The 20,602-nt window shown below is 43.4% G+C and overlaps 1 pseudogene; it reads left to right on the plus strand.

Moving 5' to 3' along the window:
* LOC135519611 (PMS1 protein homolog 1-like) overlaps nucleotides 1-20,602 on the plus strand; it is a 56,566-nt pseudogene that overhangs the window by 14,068 nt on the left and 21,896 nt on the right.

The following is a 20,602-nucleotide window of genomic DNA, read 5'->3' on the forward strand; positions in this document are numbered from 1 at the left end:
CGCAATGCACGTCGTACTGCCATCAAGGACTTTCGGTAAAAATCGAATCCCAGAGCCTACTAGGTAAAAATCTATTGCTCTGCCCCCGAGCAAGTCAGTTAACCCACTGTTCCCCGGGCGACCGAAGATGTGAATGTCGATTAAGTCAGCCCCCCGCACCTCTCTGATTCAGAGGGGTTGGGTTAAAAGAGGAAGACACATTTCAGTTGAATGCCTTCAGTTGTACAACGGACTGACTAGGTATCCCCCTTTCCTTTTTCTTTTCTAACAACATCCAGATGTACATTCACATGCCAGTAAAACAAATCATACATGGCATTATCTTCTGATCTACATCCACTGAGACTGAACAACTCAACCAGCATCATGGAATAGCATCATTACCCTCTACCGAAAGCACTCCACCCAATTATCGTGGATCACTGCATACCAGTTTAAAGTCATTGAAAGGACGGAAAATGTGTCTCAGCTCTAGCCTACGTGTGGAACTTATGTAAGGTATGGACGAGTGTATGGAAAAAGACATCTGTTAAGAATCCCACCTTGTGTTACCGCCGTCTTAAACGTGAAATAAGACGAGGCAAATATTTGGCTCCTTTTTCAACGCCACAGTTAAGGGGCACGCCACTTCTAGGAATCGTTATCGCTCTCACGTGAACTCTAGTAACACAGGTCAGTTGCATGTGTGGATGCCGTGCCAAAATACCAAAATAATCATTTACATTGAAGCGTATGGGAGTGCAAGGTAGCAGATTCAATTGCCTTTACCCCATTACACCAAAGCAGGCTTTTTATGAGTGTAATTTAGTTGACCTTACCTCTAGGACATAGCAGCAGTGGCACACCTAGGATTTTGTCTCATTGCCCTCTGATGAAAGGTCCAGAGGCATTAGCAGCAATATTATGTCATTGTAGTATTACAACCTTTTGGGCTTAATTGATTGACAATCTACATTATACTTACTGACTTCTTCTTCCCCTATGGGGACATAAGGCTACAATGAGTTCCTTCAACCACTCTGTCCTTGGCCACGTGTTGTGCCTCGCCCCCACAAGAGGTTCATCTTGTCCAGCTCGTCCGTCACAGTTCTGCGCCAAGTAGTTTTAGGTCTTCCAGGTTCTCTTTTCCCTGGCGGTCCACCTTAGGGTAAATTCTGGGATGCTATCCTGCTCCATCCGGAAAACATGGCCAAGCTAACGCATTCTTCTTATCTTGATTTTGGTACATGATGCTCTGGCTTTTGGTCTTCCTGTAGAGTTCGTCTTTGGTGGTTTTTATTTTGCCAGAAAATTCTGCAGATTCTTCTGAGGCATCCATTATGGAATGCCTCAATATTCTAGGTGGTGGGCAGAAAGCCGGAAAAACGTGAAGTTGATTGATCTCCTTTGAGGGAGCAGATTTTTTTGTATATCAGTGAAACATTGTTATTAAAGACTATAAAATTTGTTGGCACCTTCAAGTCTTGCACATTTTCATAAAAAGTATATTTCAACACTGCACAGGCACATTTGCCAAAATTGGAACCAATCAGAACTCCTGCATACCCCTCGTGATGAAGGCAGCCAATGGCCGGCTTCTATCTAAGATGTAAACGCAGATATACAGTCATTGAAACACAGCCTCACATGAAAACTCGAGCTGCTGTCTGTGTGTAATGACTGAAATAAGATCCATATCTGTTTGAGTGCACTTGAAAAATACAGCTTGCAATGAACATTGTCTTGATCATATGAAGCACTAACTCCATTGACCACTTAGCCAATTTATTGAGGCTGGTTAATGTTAGTTTGATTAGCCTAGCAAGCTACTGCAAATGTAAAATTGCCTGCTGAAGAAGCCAGTGTTTCATTAGTTCCCTCTCTGTTGGTGAATTACATGTTTGAATCATGTGTTGGCATGGTTATATTTATACAATTTTAAGTAAGTAGCTTAAAGAAACATTTCAGTTATATGATTAGCATAGAAACTCAAATAAAAGCACGTCGATTGAAAAATGTGTGTGTCGTGTATGCTAGAATGGAGGTTTAAAAACAAACATTACAGCTACCTTACACTTACAATCTTCTCTAAAAAACAGCTGGGCAAAAAATGTATACAATGTGCTCTGCAATAACATGACCAGAGTTTGATTTATAAACTAGATGTGTTCTCAAATGTCAGCAGCTACCCAACACCATGGTGGGCATGTGTAACTTTTTATTTTTTTATTTTATTTTACCTTTATTTAACTTGGCAGATCAGTTGAGAACAGATTATTTTCAATGATGGCCTAGGAACAGTGGGTTAACTGCCTTGTGCAGGGGCAGAACGACAGATTTGTACCTTGTCAGCTCGGGGATTCGATCTTGCGACCGAACCACTAGGCTACCTGCCGCCCCTAATGTTTGATGCATTGGAATATAAGGTATGGAGAATGATACAGATTCTGCAGCATTATTGAAAAAGCAGATGGGACTTCATGTTTGAGTTTCAAATACTAAATGTAAAGGAAATATATTTAGGTGGTTTAAATGATAAGGCTAACTTTCCCAACAAGCTCTCACAGTCTCACGTCACAATTAGACGTTCATCCATGTTTCTCAAACGTCAAATTGCCAAGTTGTTCCAAACATCAAATTTCGAAGTGAGTAAGGTGAAATGAATCCCTGTTGCCCCGTCATCTCCCGACGTCCTTGGACACGGATGGGCGTCGAATACTGACTTGTGTCTGGCTGAACTTTCTTAGTAACCTTCTTAAAGTTGACGGTGCCAAATTCTTGCCAATACATTATTCTACTACACCAGACTTAGTGTGAGGCATGTTTTCCATAATGTTCGTTTCATGCATGTACAGTCGAACAAAGAACATCACATTTAGTGTTTCACCATTTGAGTTTGGAAACAAGTAGGTTTTATTTATTCGCACTAAAGAAAAGTCAAATACAAAACTATCTGATAAAAAAATTGGTAAAAACGGTGTGCAGTTGAGGTTGGAAGTGCAAAAGGGCTTATGAAAACCACACCACAAATATATGTACAAAGAAAAGTTTGTTCAGACAGTTAAACAAAGCATATTCATTATAATTGTACATAATATACTCAGTATACATAATCAAATTGGGTAGTTTGGTTCATCAGGCTGACCCTCATTTTAAGCTTATAGTTATTGAGGGATGACGGTGATTTGACAATGTGAAGATAAGAATTCCAGAGTATGGTACCTCAGTCAATTCTCTATCAGATACAATGTGAGGTGCGGCAGTGGGAAGGTGAAGGTTATCACAGTGTCTGGTGGTCAATAGATGGATTCAGAATTAACCTGGAATAGTCCATTTGAATGGTTTATTTAAACAGTCTGGGAGGAAGAAGTATTTGTAGATGAAAGTACATAATTGTTGTACATTAATGTCGTAAATAGACAAGATATTGAGTTTCTTAAACAAAGGTGCAGATGGAGCCAGGTAATTTGTAGATGGAGCCTGTGGTTTCTCAGGTAATATTTTAAGTATCTAAATAATAGTCAAACAATCCGTTTTCTCACCTAGTCAGTCTGATGCTATATGATTTTCATTGGTGGCTCTTCAAAGGAGGAAGGGGAGTGCCATCCTCAGTGAATTTCATATATATTTTTTAACACACTTTCTACCCAAATAAGAAATGTCGATGTCCTGGGAAATGTTCTTGTTAAGAAAATGTTCTTGTTAAGATTTTCTTGTTAAAAATAAAACATACCTTTACCCCACATTGTTACATTACAGCATTATTCTACAATGGATTAAATAAAAAGTCCTTAATCTACACACAATACCCCATGAATACAAAGTGAACTTTTTTTAACTTATAATAATAAGAAAATAGTAATACCTTATTTACAAAAGTATTCAGACCCTTTGCTATGAGACTCGAAATGTCTATATAAGGTCTCACAGTTGATAGTGCATATCAGTGCAAAAACCAAGCCATGAGGTTGAAGGAATTGTCTGTATAGCTCAAAGACAGGCTTGTGTTGAGGCACAGATCTGGGGAAGGGTACCAAAATATTTCTGTTGCATTGAAGGTCCCCAAGAAAACAGATTCCTCCATCCTTCTTAAATGAAAGAAGTTTGGAACCACCAAGACTCTTCCTAGAGCTTGCCACCCGGCCAAACTCAGCAATCGGGGGAGAAGGCCTTTGGGAGGTGACCAAGAACCCGATGCTCAGAGTTCCTCTGTGGAGATGGGAGAACCTTCCAGAAGGACAACCATCTCAGCAGCACTCCACCAATCGGGCCTTTATGGTAGTGGCCAGATGGAGGCCACTCCACATTTAAAGGCACATGAAAGCCCGCTTGAAATTTGCCAAAAGGCTTTCAGACCATGAGAAACAACATTTTCGGGTCTGATGAAACCAAGATTGAACTCTTTGGCCTGAATGCCAAGCGTCAATTCTGGAGGAAACCTGGCACCATCCCTATGGTGACACATGGTGGTGGAGATGTTTTTCAGCAGCAGGGACTGGGACACTAGTCAGGATCGAGGGAAAGATGAACGGAGCAAAGTATAGAGCGATCCTTGATGAAAACCTGCTCCAGAGCGCTCAGGACCTTCACCTGTGGAGAAGGTTCACCTTCTAACAGAACAACGACCCTAAGCACACAGCAAAGACAACACAGGAGTGGCTTCGGGACAAGTCTCTGAATGTCCTTGAGTGGCCCAGCCAGAGCCTGGACTTGAACCCGAACTAACATCTCTGGAGAGATGTAAAAATAGCTGTGCAGCAACGCTCCCCATCCAACCTGACAGAGCTTGAGAGGATCTGCAGAGAGGAATGGGAGAAGCTCCCCAAATACAGGTGTGCCAGGCTTGTAGCGTCATACCAAAACTCAAAGCTGTAATCGCTGCCAAAGGTGCTTCAACAAAGTATTGAAAGCCAGCATCCCGGAGTCGCCTCTTCACTGTTGACATTGAGACGGGTGTTTTGCCAGTACTATTTAATGAAGCTGCCAGTTCAGGAATTGTGAGGCGTCTGTTTCTCAAATTAGACACTAATGTACTTGTCCTCTTGCTCAGTTGTGCACCGGGGCCTCCCACTCCTATTCTGGTTAGGGCCAGATTGCTCTGTTCTGTGAAAGGAGTAGTACAACGTGTTTTATAAGATCTTCAGTTTCTGTAAGCAGGAACCAGGAGGATAGAATTATGGTCAGATTTGCCAAATGGAGGGCGGGGAAGAGCTTTGTATGCATTTGTCCAGAAAATCACATTGTAGTATTTTTAATTAATTAATCTGCATATTATGGTGGAAAATAAGTATTTGGTCAATAACAAAAGTTTCTCAATACTTTGTTATATACCCTTTGTTGGCAATGACAGAGGTCAAACGTTTTCTGCAAGTCTTCACAAGGTTTTCACACACTGTTGCTGGTATTTTGGCCCATTCCTCCACATGCAGATCTCCTCTAGAGCAGTGATGTTTTGGGGCTGTTGCTGGGCAACACAGATTTTCAACTCCCTCCAAAGATTTTCCATGGGATTGAGATCTGGAGACTGGCTAGGCCACTCCAGGACCTTGAAATGCTTCTTACGAATCCACTCCTTCGTTGCCCGGGTGGTGTGTTTGGAATCATTGTCATGCTGAAAGACCCAGCCACGTTTCATCTTCAATGCCCTTGCTGATGGAAGGAGGTTTTCACTCAAAATCTCACAATACATTCATTCTTTCCTTTACACGGATCAGTCGTCCTGGTCCCTTTGCAGAAAAACAGCCCCAAAGCATGATGTTTCCACCCCCATGCTTCACAGTAGGTATGGTATTCTTTGGATGCAACTCAGCATTCTTTGTCCTCCAAACACGACGAGTTGAGTTTTTACCAAAAAGTTATATTTTGGTTTCATCTGACCATATGACATTCTCCCAATCATCCAAATGCTCTCTTTTTTATTATTTTAATTTTTTTACCTTTATTTAACTAGGCAAGTTAGTTAAGAACAAATTCTTATTTTCAATGACGGCCTAGGAACAGTGGGTTAACTGCCTGTTCAGGAGCAGAACGACAGATTTGTACCTTGTCAGCTCGGGGATTTGAACTTGCAACCTTTCGGTTACTAGTCCAACACTCTAACCACTAGCCTGCCGCCCCAGGCTACCTAGCAAACTTCCGACGGGCCTGGACATGTACTGGCACTGCAGGATTTGAGTCCCTGGCGGCGTAGTGTGTTACTGATGGTAGGCTTTGTTACTTTGGTCCCAGCTTGCTGCAGGTCATTCACTAGGTCCCCCTATGTGGTTCTGGGATTTTTGCTCACCGTACTTGTGATCATATTGACCCCACGGGGTGAGATCTTGTGTGGAGTCCCAGATTGAGGGAGATTATCAGTGGTCTTGTATGTCTTCCATTTCCTAATAATTGCTCCCACAGTTGATTTCTTCAAACCAGGCTGCTTACCTATTGCAGATTCAGTCTTCCCAGCCTGGTACAGGTCTACAATTTTGTTTCTGGTGCCCTTTGACAGCTCTTTGGTCTTGGCCATAGTGGAGTTTGGAGTGTGACTGTTTGAGGTTGTGGACAGGTGTCTTTTATACTGATAACAAGTTCAAACAGGTGCCATTAATACAGGTAACGAGTGGAGGACAGAGGAGCCTCTTAAAGAAGAAGTTACAGGTCTGTGAGAGCCAGAAATCTTGCTTGTTTGTAGGTGACCAAATACTTATTTTCCACCATAATTTGCAAATAAATTCATATAAAAATCCCACAACTGCAGCGTTGTCTGCAAACTTGATGATTGAGTTGGAGTTGTGCATGGCCACGCAGTCATGGGTGAACAGGGAGTACAGGAGAGGGCTCAGAACGCACCCTTGTGGGGCCCCAGTGTTGAGGATCAGCGGGGTGGAGATGTTGTTACCTACCCTCACCACCTGGGGGCGGCCAGTCAGGAAGTCCAGTACCCAGTTGCACAGGGCGGGGTCGAGACCCAGGGTCTCGAGCTTGATGACAAGTTTGGAGGGTACTATGGTGTTAAATGCTGAGCTGTAGTCGATGAACAGCATTCTCACATAGGTAATCCTCTTGTCCAGATGGGTTAGGGCAGTGTGCAGTGTGGTTGAGATTGCATCGTCTGTGGACCTATTTGGGTGGTAAGCAAATTGGAGTGGGTCTAGGGTGTCAGGTAGGGTGGAGGTGATATGGTCCTTGACTAGTCTCTCAAAGCACTTCATGATGTCGGAAGTGAGTGCTACGGGGCGGTAGTCGTTTAGCTCAGTTACCTTGGCTTTCTTGGGATCAGGAACAATGGTGGCCCTCTTGAAGCATGTGGGAACAGCAGACTGGGATAAGGATTGATTGAATATGTCCGTAAACACACCAGCCAGCTGGTCTGCGCATGCTCTGAGGGCGCGGCTGGGGATGCCGTCTGGGCCTGCAGCCTTGCGAGGGTTAACATGTTTAAATGTTTTACTCACGTAGGCTGCAGTGAAGGAGAGTCCTCATGTTTTGGTTGCGGGCCTTGTCAGTGGCCCTGTATTGTCCTCAAAGTGGGCAAAAAAGTTGTTTAGTCTGCCAGGGAGCAAGACATCCTGGTCCCTGACGGGTCTGGTTTTCTTTTTGTAATCTGTGATTGACTGTAGACCCTGCCACATACCTCTTGTGTCTGAGCCGTTGAATTGCGACTCTACTTTGTCTCTATACTGATGCTTAGCTTGTTTGATTGCCTTGCGGAGGGAATAGCTACACTGTTTTGTATTCGGTCATGTTTCCGGTCACCTTGCCCTGGTTAAAAGCAGTGGTTCGCGCTTTCAGTTTCGCGCAAATGCTGCCATCAATCCAGAGTTTCTGGTTTGGGAATGTTTTAATCGTTGCTATGGGAACGACATCTTCAATGCACGTTCTAATGAACTCGCTCACCGAATCAGCGTATTCGTCAATGTTGTTGTTGGACGCAGTGCGGAACATATCCCAGTCCACGTGATGGAAGCAGTCTTGGAGCGTGGAATCAGATTGGTCGGACCAGCGTTGAACAGACCTGAGCGCGGGAGCTTCTTGTTTTAGCTTCTGTCTGTAGGCAGGGAGCAACAAAATGGAGTCGTGGAAGTTAGAATAGCAATGATCCAAGGTTTTACCAGCTCTGGTTGCGCAATCGATATGCTGATACAATTTAGGGAGTCTTGTTTTCAGATTAGCCTTGTTAAAATCCCCAGCTACAATGAATGCAACCTCAGGATATTTGGTTTCCAGTTTGCAAAGAGTCAAATAAAGTTTGTTCAGAGCCATCGATGTGTCTGCTTGGGGGGAATATATACTGCTGTGATTATAATCGAAGAGAATTCCCTTGGTAGATAATGCGGTCGACATTTGATTGTGAGGAATTCCACAGGCCTCTCATCTTTTTAAGTGGGAGAACTTGCACAATTAGTGGCTGACTAAATACGTTTTTGCCCCACTGTATAGTTGATTTTATTAAACATATAGGTTGTGTCTATATATGGAAAAATACACGTTTAAATATTTTGACCAAACAATTATTATTGTTATTTTTTTCACCTTTATTTAACCAGGTAGGCCAGTTGAGAACAAGTTCTCATTTACAACTGCGAACTGGCCAAGATAAAGCAAAGCAGTGCGACAATATACAACAACACAGAGTTACTCGTGGGATAAACAAAAGTACAGTCAATAACACAATAGAAAAATCTATATACAATGTCTGCAAATGGAGTAAGAGGTAAGGCAAAAATAGGCCACCGTAGCGAAGTAATTACAATTTAGCAAATGAACACTGGAGTGATAGATGTGCAAGTAGAAATACTGGTGTGCAAAAGAGGAACAAAAAAAAGTAAATAAAAACAATATGGGGGTGAGGTAGGTAGTTGGATGGGGTATTTACAGATGGGCTGTGTACAGCTGCAGAGATCGGTAAGCTTCTCAGATAGCTGACGCTTAAAGTTAGTGAGGGAGATATAAGTCTCCAACTTCAGCAATTTTTGCAATTCGTTCCAGTCATTGGCAGCAGAGAACTGGCATTTAAAGTGGCCAAAGGAGGTGTTGGCTTTGGGGATGACCAGTGAGATATACCTGTTGGAGCGCGTGCTACGGGTGGGTGTTGTTATGGTGATCTGTGAGCTGAGATAAGGCGGAGCAATTATAGAAGACCTGGAGCCAGTGGGTCTGGCGACAAGTATGTAGCGAGGGCCAGCCGACGAGAGCATACAGGTCGTAGTGGTGGGTGGTATTTGGGGCTTTGTTGACAAAACGGATGGCACTGTGATAGACTGCATCCAGTTTGCTGAGTAGAGTGTTAGAGGCTATTTTGTAAGTGACATCGCCTGAAGTTGAGGATCAGTAGGATGGTCAGTTTTACGAGGGTATGTTTGGCAGCGTGAGTGAAGGAGGCTTTGTTGCAAAATAGGAAGCCAATTCTAGATTTAATTTTGGATTGGAGATGCTTATGAGTCTGGAAGGAGAGTTTACAGTCTAGCCAGACACCTAGGTATTTGTCGAAAGAACAGACTTTCGGTCAACCAAGATTTTGTTTTTAGTTGGGGACAGCCCTAGTACTTATTCCCCTATGTCTCTGGCTATTAAATTTTCCATTAAATAGCATTGGCATGTTCTCTCTACGGAACCCTCTGTTGGTCGGGCTTTTCAGACTATCCCTCGATTCGCTTTTAAAAGTGCTAGAAACCTAAGGGACAGCCTGGTAATAGCAGATTAATATGTACCCCTTCAACATTTTCTGTATAACCTCCCCCCTGGCAATTTTCTATGTCATAATTGTGGGAACTGTAATGCAATGGCCAATGGTGATTTCTTTCTTCACCCTCATACGGGAATGAAAACAAAATTTGTGGTCCATTTACTGTCAAGTGCTCATGTGGCTATTATTATGTTGGAAAGTCTAAGAGGGAATTGAACATTTGTATTACAGAGTACAAGTGCAACATCAGAACTGGTGACGAGAAGCCCCCTGTCGCCAGGCACTTTAATGCGGTCAGACGTGTGCAAACTGACATTCCAAGTTGTACAGCCACATAAGAGGGGAGGTAATAGATACAAATGACTGTTACAGAGAGAGGCATATTATATGCACGTCTTACAAAACAGAGAGCCCGAGAGGCCTTAATGAAGAACTCGTGTTAGGTTGCTTCCCTTGAGAAATGTGCAGTTTTCTTTGTTTATTTTGATTTTGTGGGAAAACATTAGAACATGTCTATAAATAATGATTCTGAAAAAAGCAGTACTACAATGTGACGTCCGCTATAAATATGGGTGGATGTCTATAGTTCTCCAAACGCTGATGAAGGCTGCCTCAGAAACATTTGTTTTGATCTCTGCTGCTGTAAAAAAAAAAACAAGACAATATTTCAGCGAGTACTTGTTTTTTCTTTCTTTCAGGAGATGATAATATACCATTTCTTTAATTGGCTAAAGGGTTTCTGGTCCTTGCAGGTATGAAGATAAGGCAAAGAAACACCTGGAACGCTATGACCTCCAGACCAAGCTGGCCTCAGATCGAGGTGTGAGAGAGCCCGAGAGGGGGCTCAGTCTGGGCTCCCCGCTGAGTCGGCCCCAGGGCTAGAAACACAAGGACCTGCCTTCTAACCAGCCGGTCCTGGACCAGCTCTTCTCCTCACAACTCCAGAAGAAGAGAAGCCCCAGGCCCAAGCCCTCACAACCCCTGCCGTTCAGTGTGGTTGCCCTCAGGCAGCGGCTTAATCGCCTTTCGTCCCAGAGCGTCCCAAGACTTCGGGGCCTCAGGCTTGTAAACGGCTTGGCCTCTCAAAGCGCCTGGGTCGTTTTATTTGGTAGAAAGCTCAAGTTGTTAAATCTGCTTCGGGTGGAGGAGGCCTTGCTGTTTAGGACACTTCTGCAGAATAATATACTTCCCACAGCGATTCTGCAGAACCCTATACAGTTAACAGATGGGTGACATATCACTCCAATTTCTCACCTGACAGAAAAAAGAGGAACACTGACACGATCTTGTTCTCAGCTCATAAATTCAGAGCGATTTCATGGCGCATTCTATAATCTGGTCATTATGTAGCACCCCTTATGTATCTAGTTACACTTCATTTTACAGTTTGCTAGTTACCTGATATACTTATAAATAAAACTGTGTAGTTTTTCTATAATTACATAATAATTCATTTTTGGATTACTGTGAGATTCATTGAAACAAGTACTACAATGTCCCATTTGGTATCAGGTACAGATTTGGTATCCTTGATTAATATGTTCTTGTGTTTTTCTAGTTTCCGAGTGGGTGTACTCAGGTTCTCTGGAACATGGAGAAGGGAAGTCCTGAGATGAGTGGAGTGGCCTTCTCTGATCCCAGGCTTGTGGCCAACGGGTTTCAAATCCGACTCACTCCAGGTAGGGTAGAATATGAAATTAATAGATCGCTCCATTGTGGTAGGTAAATTGACAAATGTAATCTTGAGTTGAAAAAGACAAATGTAAAACCTTCACAACATTAGGGGCCCCAGCACTGATCCCTAAGGAACACCTTTTGTTTGGCTGTTTGGTGAGGAGATCGACCCTCTCCATGTTACCTGGCTAAGTGATAGACAAGAGCGGATGCAAATAATTTGTTTGAGCAAAAGAAACTTAGTTTGAACCCTTTGAGGGTTTCCAGACAGTAATTATCTTGAAGAAACATGACTTTTCTTTGCACAAGCTGACATTTTTAGCAAATTCCCTTATTAACACTTATGATGATGACATTGCGAGGATAAATTGCATTAGAGGAAAGAAAAATGTCAGCATTTCCCTGGTCCTGGTGTTGCAGTTGAACAAGCAGTGAAAGTTCATTGGCTTGTTAAAAAGGATTTAAGCACTAGAATATTTCTCGCTCGTTCTCCTAGTATGGTACTTTCATCCAACTTACCTTCTTTAGCTGGTAAATAAGACGGCACAGTTTACAGCCCACCCGTTCCTTCCGAGAGAAAATAGGCCTTTATTATCATTTGATTCAAGCTGTTTAAAGGTCTCAAGGATTGTCCAATTCGATTTAACAAAGGTTGGGCCCATTGGATCATTAATGTCATAGTTCACAAATAATTTAGAAATGTCAAACATAAGAGCTGGAGTAACAGGATTATGGTCAATTATTTCTGACAGAGTTGCTATGTCAGTATTGGATTAGCAGTGGGTGAGGCAGAAAACATAAAATGTTCCTCCAAAATGCTTCCACCATATGCAACATGTTAGAGTTGATGAAGGGATTTTTGTATTCTCACAAGAATCTTGTCTAGGTGCTGACTTGGGACCAAATTCCCCCTGGTGAAAAGCGCTAAATAGATCCACCCCATTATTATGGTCGTAGTTGTAATCCCTTGCCATCAATTACAGAAGGGGAAAATTCAAGTTCAGATTCAAAGGCCACAGATTTACCATGTGTTTTTTGATAGCGTTCCAATGTTTCTTTTTTGGTCAATATGTGTGTACCAGTATCATGAGGTGGCAAAATTGATCGTGAGTGGGAGGTGAACCGGGGGGGGGGGGGTACTGAGGTACTGGAACGCATGAAAACAAGTGTCAAACACAACATAGCAGCACAAACAGCCAGGTAGCCTACTATATAGTTGTGCTGAAATGGACAGCGCTCTCCGGTGCTGATTTAAAATCCAATTTATGCATGATCCGAAAATGTGGTCGGAAGCTCTGTATGGAGGGTGTGACACAATTGAGGCGCATCCGGAGGCATGCAGAGGCCAAAATAAGTTCTGTACTCCATCGCCGTGTGCCTCCCAAATTGTGTAAAAATGCAGAGAGCTCCGTATAGCTGTGCATACCAAGAAGCTGATTAAACGGCATAATCATTACACAGGTGCACCTTGTGCTGGGGACAATAAAAGGCCACTCTAAAATGTGCCGTTTTGTAACACAATACAATGCCACAGATGTCTCAAGTTTTTTAGGAAGCATACTGACTGCAATTGGCATGCTGACTGCAGGAATGTCCACCAGAGCTGTTGGCAGAGAATTTAATGTTAATTTCTCTACCATGAGCCTCCACCAACATGATTTTAGAGATTTTGGCAGTATGTCTAACCGGCCTCATAACCGCAGACCACTTGTAACCACGCCAGTCCAGGACCTCCACATCCGGCTTCTTCACCTGCGGGATCATCTGAGACCAGCCATCCGGACAGCTGATGAAACTGTGGGTTTGCACAACCAAAGAATTTCTGTACAAAATGTCAGAAACCGTCTCAGGGAAGCTCATCTGCATGCTCGTCGTCCTCGCCAGGATCTTGACCTGACTGCAGTTCAGTGTCGTAACCGACTTCAGTGGACAAATGCTCACCTTTGATGGCCACTGGCCCGGGCAGATGGTCGTTGTGTGGGCGAGATGTTTGCTGACGTCAACGTTGTGCACAGAGAGCCCCATGGTGGTGGTAGGGTTATGATATCGGCAGGCATAAGCTACGGACAAAAAAACATTTTATTGATTGCACTTTGAATGCACAGAAATACATTGGTGAAATCCTGAGGCCCATTGCCGTGCATTTATCTGCTGCTATCACCTCATGTTTCATTATGATAATGCAAGGATCTGTAAACAATTCCTGGAAGCTGAAAATGTCCCAGTTCTTCCATGACCTGCACACTCACCAGACATGTCACCAATTGAGCATTTTTGTGATGCTCTGGATCATTGTGTATGACGGTGTGTTCCAGTTCCCACCAATATCTAGCAACTTAGAACTTCGCCATTGAAGAGCAATGAGACAACATTCCACAGGCCACAATAAACAGCCTGATGCGAAAGGAAATGTTTTGTGCTGCATGAGGCAAATGGTGGTCACACCAGATACTGACTGATTTTCTGATCCATGCCCCTACTTTTTGTTAAGGTAACTGTGATCAACAGATGCATATATGTATTCCCAGTAATGTTATATCTATAGTCTAGGGCCTAATTAATTTATTTCAATTGACTGATTTCCTTATATGAACTGTAACTCAGGAAAATCTTGAATTGTTGCATGTTGCGTTTATATTTTTGATCAGTGGCACTGCAGAAACACACCATATAAACTCGGCAAGAAAAGGAAAGTCCTCTCACTGTCAAATGCATTTATTTTCAGCAAACTTAACATGTGTAAATATTTGTATGAACATAACAAGATTCAACAATTGAGAGAGAAACTGAACAAGTTCCACAGACATGTGACTAACAGAAATAGAATATTGTGTCCCTGAACAAAGTGTGTGTGCGTGTGGGGGGGGGGGGGGGTCAAAATCAAAAGTAACAGTTAATATCTGGTGTAGCTGCATTAACCACCAGCTGCACTGCATTAACTAATGCAGTGCATCTCCTCCTCATGGACTGCACCAGGTGTGCCTGTTCTTGCTGTGAGGAGTTACCCCACTCTTCCACCAAGGCACCTGCAAGTTCCCGGACATTTCTGGGGGGAAATGGCCCTAGCCCTCACCCTCCGATCCAACAGGTCCCAGACGTGCTCAATAGGATTGAGTCCCGGGCTCTTCGCTGGCCATGGCAGAACACTGACATTCCTGTCTTGCAGGAAATCACACACAGAACGAGCAGTATGGCTGGTGGCATTGTCATGCTGGAAGGTCATGTCAGGATGAGCCTGCAGGAAGGGTACCACATGAGGGAGGAGAATGTCTTCCCTGTAACGCACAGCATTGAGAGTGCCTGCAATGACAACAAGCTCAGTCCAATGATGCTGTGACACACCACCCCAGACCATGACGGACCCTCCACCTCCAAATCGATCCCGCTCCAGAGTACAGGCCTCGGTGTAACGCTCATTCCTTCGACGATAAACGCGAATCCGACCATCACCCCTGGTGAGACAAAACCGCAACCGTCAGTGAAGAGCACTTTTTGCCAGTCTTGTCTGGTCCAGCGACAGTGGGTTTGTGCCCATGGTCGACGCTGTTGCCGGTGATGTCTTGTGAGGACCTGCCTTACAACAGCAACCGAACACACATCAAAATACCAGAATCTATGAGGGGAAAACAATGACAACCAGCATAACAGCACAGAAGACAAATGAAACAGCCAGGTAGCCTACTACACACTGAGTGTAAAAAACATTAAGGATACATTCTTCATATTGAGTTGCCCCCCCCAATGCTTCCCACATTTGTGTCAAGTTGGCTGGATATCCTTTGGGTGTTGGACCATTCTTGAGACACACGGGAAACTGTTAAGTGTGAAAAACACAGCAGCGTTGTAGTTCTTGACACAAACCGGCGCTCCTGGCATCTGGTCTTGTCCTTCACTGAATGGCACACATACACAATCCATGTCTCAATTGTCTCAAGGCTTAAAAATCCTTCTTTAACCTGTCTCCTCCATTTCATTTACACTGATTGAAGTGGATTTAACAAGTGATGTTAATATGGGATCAGAGTTTTTACCTGAATACACTCAGTACAATGGTACTGAAATGGACAGCGCTCTCCAAGGTGCTGATTAATTCCAAGCATTTTAGACGTCACTGCAGAACACTCACCATACGCATATGCCCACATACTCAGCTCTGAGCTTTACATGCCCCAACTTCATATAATTAAGCAATAAGACCAGACAGTGTGCGGTATGTGCTATACAACGCAACGTGGAGTGTCTGGATACAGTCCTTAGCCATGGTATATTGTTCATATACCACAAACCCCTGAGGTGCCTTATTGCTATTAAAAACTAGTTACCTACGTAATAAGTGTAGTAAAAAAAAATGCTAATCATACCCGTGTTATACGGTCTGATATACCGTGGCTTTCAGTCAATTAGCATTTAGGGAAGAAACCACCCAGTTTATAATTTCTAATCAAATATGTCAATGTAGTATACAGCAGAATACACATATCAAACTGTATAGGCCTGCCTATGTGATGATATGAAGCGCATATTCAGATTAACTTCAAGGTACAGAACAAGTTTGTCAAAAACAACGTATGTGCCTACCTTAGTTTCCAAAACCTCCCACAAGACAGCCATTCACTCTTGCGTCTTCTCCCTGTATGTGCCACATCTTTGTCCTTTAGCAATCCATGACCTCACATGGGTTGAATTTGGTCAGGGGAAAACAAGGTTCAGATATGATATGATCAAAATCAAATTTATTGGTCACATACACGTGTTTAGCAGATGTTATTGCGGGTGTAGCGAAATGCTTGTGCTTCTAGCTCCAACAGTGTGGGGCCCCAGTGTTGAGGATCAGCAAAGAGCAGGTGTTGTTTCCTACCTTCACCACCTGGGGGCAACCGGTCAGGAAGTCCAGGACCCAGTTGCACAGGGCGGGGTTCAGACCCAGGGCCTTGAGCTTTATGATGAGCTTGGAGGGTACTGTGGTGTTGAATGCTGAGCTATAGTCAATGAACAGCGTTCTTACATAGGTAGGTATGCCTCTTGTCCAGATGAGACAAGGCAGTGTGGCGGTGATTGCATCGTCTGTGGATCTATTGGGGCGGTAAGGGTGACCGGTAAGATGGAGGTGATATGATCCTTGACTTGTCTCTCAAAGCACCTCATGATGACAGAGGTGAGTGCTATGGGACGATAGTGATTTAGTTCAATTACCTTTGCTTTCTTAGGTACAGGGACAATGGTGGCCATCTTGAAGCATGTGGGGACAGCAGACCGTAATAGGGAGAGATTGAATATGTCCGTAAACACACCGGCCAGCTGGTCTGCGTATGCTCTGAGGACGCGGCTCGGGATGCCGTCTGGGCCAGCAGCCTTGCGAGGGCTAACACGCTTAAATGTCTTACTCACCTCGGCTGCAGAGAAGGAGAGCCTACAGTCCTTGATAGCGGGCCGCGTCGTGTGGCACTGTATTATCCTCAAAGCGAGAAAAGAAGGTGTTCAGCCTGTCCCGAAGCAAGATGTCGGTGTCCATGACGTGGCTGGTTTTCCTTTTATAATCCGTGGTTGTCTGTAGACCCTGCTACATACTTCTGATGTCAGAGCAGTTGAACTGGAAGTCAACTTTGTCCCTATTCCGACATTTAACCTGCTTGATTGCATTGCGGTGGAAATAACTACACTGTTTGTATTCTTCCATATTCCCAGTCTTCTTGCCCTGGTTAATTGTGGTGGTTCGCGCTTTCAGTTTTGCGCGAATGCTCCCATCTATCCACAGTTTCTGGTGGTGTGCAGTGAGGTGCATATCAGGTTAATTTGAGAAAATCCCAGCTCGCATTCTGCACTGGGGATGGTGCTAACTGTCACAAACCACTCTTTCATTCCATCTGGAATGTCTCCTTTACCTTTGGTGTCCCTTTACTGTCTGTAGGCCTGCATCAAACCGCTGGCAGAGAGATTCTATCTCTGTTTCCCCATACAAAGTACCTTCAGCTCCTCGATGAACTGGCTATGTCCTGTATTGTCCACTGCCTGTCCTTGAGAGAACATTCTAGCATCCAAGTTCCTCGCTAAGCTCTCAAAAAACTCCCTTTGATTAAGGGCTTTTTTGCTGGGTCTCCCCCATTCAGTTTGACACCTTGGAAAGAGTTCTCCTCAGTCCCTGTCTGGCTGAGTTGTGTGTCAGCCTGGCTGCTGTGCCATTGCACTGACCACCCTTGTGTCTCTGAAGACATCCTTGTGTGTATTAAAAATGGTGCAGTTTCTCTTTTGCAGCTCGAGTGACAACTCCGTTCTTGAAGTACATTACACAAGGCCAAGATGGTTAACAAACGTATGCAAGGATATGAGCATAGCAAGGTCACTATAGCTCTGACGAGTCACGCTGTCACGGGAGGCATCCTCAGCTGCTGTGTTGAAATGCTTCCAAACAGTATCTACAGTTCTAAAACTGGATGCCACCCATCTAGAGTCCAAGATCCTGCCAAGTTTCACAGCTGAATGTCTAAACTATCTACGCACTTCCTCAGCTACATTTGTTTTTTGTTAGATACGCTATAAAGTGCGTATAGTTTGTCCATCACTATTTTAAAATGATTGATCGCTCCCATCTCTTTTACCACATTGCCTGGAGCTTGGTTTCTACTTCACTCTTGCGTCCCTGCATGACAGGCACACCATCATACATTATTCCAATGAGCGTTTTGGATCGAAAGTTCTCAGTCAACTTCACACTCTCTAATGCAGATAACAGATTATGGACTAATCCCTCTGCAGATAAATCATCCAGTTCTACAAGGTCAAAACATTTTTTTGCAGGTATGTCCGTATTTGCCAGCTGAAGTCTAATATTTACAATCATGGCACTTTTCTTATTCAAACTAGTAGCCTCATCCAGCATTAAGCTGATTTTGGGAGTACCCTGTACTATTCTTTCAAATAGTTTTCGCTTCATTTCGGATTAAATATGTTGCTGTGTGTTGCAGCCAGCGTTGTTGGAATGGAGAATTCTCCCCATGTCAAGTCCATTTAACTCCTGACAGTTGATTTCTTGCTTAAAGCCATGAGTGGGCCTGTGACGTTTAGCCTCCTTTGTAAGCTGTTCGGAAAACTCTGGCTGTAGTGCCAATTTTTTTTATTTTGAGTGTTAAGTATGACCTCTGTTAAAGGACAACTCCACCACTTTTCAACCTCATTTTAATTATCTCCAGTACAATACCAGTGTCTGCATTAATTTCTGCGTTTTATAGAAAATACATAGTAAGATAAAATGCAACGGCTACCTTGTCACGGACCTGCTGTTTTTGACACACACACACACACACTCTCTCTCTCTCTCTCTCTCTCTCTCTCTCTCTCTCTCTCTCTCTCTCTCTCTCTCTTTTTACCACACCTGCTGTCTCAACCTCTGAATGCTCGGCTATGAAAAGCCAACTGACATTTACTCCTGAGGTGTTGACCTGTTGCACCCTCTACAACCACTGTGATTATTATTATTTGACCCTGCTGGTCATCTATGAACATTTGAATATCGTGGCCATGTACTGTTATAATCTCCACCCGGCACAGCCAGAAGAGGACTGGCCACCCAGTTCGATCACTCGGTTTCTTCCTAGGTTCTGGCCTTTCTAGGGAGTTTTTCCTAGCCATTTGCTTGCTGTTTGGGATTTTATGCTGGATTACTGTACAGCACTTTGTGACATCGGCTGATGTAGAAAAGGGCTTTATAAATAAATAAGATTGATTGACTATACCTGACGAGATCATTAAAAGTTTAAACATTTTAAAAACAGTGATATTCAAACATTATGAGATTCACAGTGATGTGGTGAGCAAGAAAATACCCTCCCTCTGGCTAGAAACTCATTGCAGGATTTGAAAATCACTGTTTTTTCTGACTTTTAATCCTACCCTTTGATGTCACAGAGAAGCGCTTTTTAGGACCCTTTTAACCACAAGTCATAGAAACACGCAGTTTTCACATTTGTGACCCGTTTCAGGAAACTAGGCGTATGTCACTTTTTTTTAAATTAAAATGTGTTTTTTGGCAGAAATGCCTTCTCGAACATGTGAACGTTCATGTGCCTTAATAACACACTTGTATGCCATCTGTAAATACGAGTACAATTGTTAAATTACATTACGAGCCTAGTTGGTTTAGCCACAGAAAAAGTAAGCAACCTTCCACTGGCCATGATTGGCTGAAATAATGAGTGGGCTGGACATGCCGAGAGAGGGGTTTGGATTGGTCTGCCATATAGCACGCTTCTGTCTATTTGAGCTGGTCTGTATGTCGAGGTAAACCTGTCTAACGTAGCTTTTTTTGAATGTATCGCGTAGTATAACTGCATAAACCTAATGTCAAGTTAAAGTGTACTGTTAGCGAGCTAACATTAGTTGGCTGGCTTGCTAGCTAACGTTACGTGTATGCTCTCCACTTTCTGGAGGCCCGAGTTTTAAAATCAGTGGAATTCGAGTATGATAGCTAAGGAGATGGAGAAAACATCTGTCTCCGGATTATATCTTCAAACTAAGGGCAACCATGGCATCCGACAGGAGACCCGTCCATCCATGATGTATACAAGTAAGATAGTCCAGCTAGCTACATTTTCAGATATTACACGTTTCTAATTTTGACAGAAAGTGGATTTATTTCAAGTTAAAGTGTTCTGTTAGCTAGCTAACATTAGCTGGCTGGCTCGCTTGTTAATGTTACGTGTATGACATGTCTTATCAAAGGACTCCACTATGCAAGTATCCATTTCAATAGAATGTCACCAACAACTGTTGATAGGCGTACTAGCTGGTAAATTTGTACTGTTAGCTAACTAGCTAATGTTAGCTGTCTCGATAGCTAACGTTACGTGTATGATCTTATTATTCGTATCTCAGAGCCATTTGCTTGACTAGTTATAGCCTAATGTTAGCTAGCTAACATTGAACCTGGTTGGTTAGCTACCTGCAGATTCATGCAGGGTAGTAACGTCATGAGTTGGGATTACAGTTCATTATTTACCTAGCTAGCTAGCTACATGTCTAATCAAAAAGACTCTCTTGTTTGAGTGTGCCAGTGTATGCCAGAGTGTGCCAGTGTGCCACCGCAGAATAACTGATGAATATACGAACACTCAACAGCCATTGAATATTTCGTATTGCGTCAGACAACAACATTGACGAATACGCTGATTCGGTGTGCGAGTTCATTAGAACGTGCGTTGAAGATGTCGTTCCCATAGCAATGATTAAAACATTCCCAAACCAGAAACCCTGGAGTGATGGCAGCATTCGCGTGAAACTGAAAGCGCG

This window comes from Oncorhynchus masou, chromosome 29 (genome assembly GCF_036934945.1).
Source record: "Oncorhynchus masou masou isolate Uvic2021 chromosome 29, UVic_Omas_1.1, whole genome shotgun sequence".
Lineage (NCBI taxonomy): Eukaryota > Metazoa > Chordata > Actinopteri > Salmoniformes > Salmonidae > Oncorhynchus > Oncorhynchus masou.